At 38.4% G+C, this 2,022-nt stretch overlaps 1 pseudogene; it reads left to right on the top strand.

Annotated features, from left to right (window-relative positions):
• The first annotated feature begins 541 nt into the window (after positions 1-541).
• Positions 542-1,467, top strand: LOC123490957 (annotated as a pseudogene).
• Positions 1,468-2,022: the final 555 nt, after the last annotated feature.

Raw genomic sequence — 2,022 nt, forward strand, 5'->3', positions numbered from 1 at the left:
TGGGATGCAGGTGCGGAAATCAAGAGAGCTCCCCGGAGCGTTCCAGAACCCCTCGGGGAAACTGGAGATCACGGGCAGAAAAACTAGTCCACAGACAGGACCCGACTCAGACTGCCGGGATCGTTACAATCTGACCATTTTATTCCTAAATCCAGAGCCTAAAGTTTGTCATGCTACAATAGATATATTAACAATGTATTTTATTTATTAATGTATCCTTTTTCCAAGACAGAAAGTAGGTGCCAAGGTAGCCTAAATAGCTTGAGAAAACAGCAATCAGTCTATTTTTAGGTTAGAAAATAATAAACAGTAATTCATGCAATAATTCATGATTAAATTCATTAATTAAAATGTATACAGTATTCTCTCAAAAAGTATTGGTGCTTGACAATAGTGTCTCCACAGTGGTGAATATGATAATTATTCAGATCTAAATGGCCTACAAGATAAATTTACATCAGAGCATGTATTGTACTGTAAATAATTTGTTCATCATACAGAGGCTACTGGTATTTACCATGTCCTCTCTCTGTCTCATTAGACCTCGTAGGTAAAATGTCCACATTTCCAAAGGGAGAGTCCGACTCTGATCATGTGAGGCTAATGCCAACGGAGAAAACTATTCTTCTGTGACAGTATGTCTCAGGTAATCAATGTAGTATTCAATACTTCCATATGTGTCTGTATCTAGCATTAGAAAGCTGTGCAATGCATATTGCCAACAATAATATGGTGTGAGCAGCAGTCAAACACCTTTAAAATAATTATTTTCCAGTGGTAATTCTTAGTAAATAAGGGGGAGTAATAATAGTTTTTTTTTTTTGCATTTGGTTACTTTCAGCCCTAAAATGTAATTCCAAGGCCTAGCTAATGTGTGTATTATGAATTTCCTAAAGGTATTTCACAGATGTCAAGAGGGCGTTTTCCATCTTTTCCATGGCAACTCCGACAAGCCCCAATTACTTTCTGTTGTTCAAAGAGTCCAATGGTGACATGGAGCTAAATGTTAGAAAGTGTGGCAAGTATATTCACAGGGCTACCAGGCGCAGCAGAACATGTGGATGTCTTTGTGTGGGAGCTGGGACTCAGTCACCGGACTTAGTCAGGTTTGGTTAAATGGGAAGCCAAGTGCAAGGAAGATGGGATACTCTGCTGGGAATGTGCTGAATGGAAAACCCATCATAATCCTAGGTCAGGAGCAGGATGCTTATGGTGGGTAAATTTTGATAAAGGACAAGCATTTATTGGTCACCTCAGTGATGTGCACATGTGGAATTATGTTCTGTCACCTTGTGAAATCCAGCACTTCACAAGCGACTTAAATTTTAACCCTGGAATGTCCTTAACTGGAGGTCCCTCGAGTACACGATTGATGGGCTTGTGGTTCTAGAAAACAAGCAAACACCCTGCCAACAATGAGCAGTGCCAACCAATCATTCAGCGTTGTTGAGAAATGTTGATTATAATCAAACATCTGAATATGCAAGTGTGTCTATTCACAACTATTCTGCAAATCATAATAAAACATAGTTTTTTCTAATCAAATCAAGAAAAACATTATATTATTTTCTAAAGCAATATCCTCCAATGAATATAATAAAATTACACTCTTTATAGTAAATTGTGTTGATTGTTATATTTCAGTACAGGCTCATTGAAAGGCAAGTCCCCAGTCTGGGGACAGAGGAGATGGCAACATGGTTGGGAACAGTGTGATTGATTTTTAAGTTGGCACCCGGGTTAAAGGTCGAATTCAGACGTTTTTATCTCAATATCAAATCATTTCAAGGTAACAATTAAGTACCTTACTGTGATTGTTTTCAATTAAAATGGTCAAAAATAAACAAAAATAGCTTCTTAGCAAAGGGCCAACATATAGGGTAGAATTAGAGTATTCCAGTGATTGGTGGACCAGGTACACACCACAGGTCACCTAAAAACAAATGTTCTTGTTTTCCATGTACTCTGGCTACCTCTGATTTAAGGTCAATGACACGGACCGTTGCAAATGCAGTCCACCCA

The sequence above is a fragment of the Coregonus clupeaformis genome, unplaced genomic scaffold (assembly GCF_020615455.1).
Source record: "Coregonus clupeaformis isolate EN_2021a unplaced genomic scaffold, ASM2061545v1 scaf5884, whole genome shotgun sequence".
Lineage (NCBI taxonomy): Eukaryota > Metazoa > Chordata > Actinopteri > Salmoniformes > Salmonidae > Coregonus > Coregonus clupeaformis.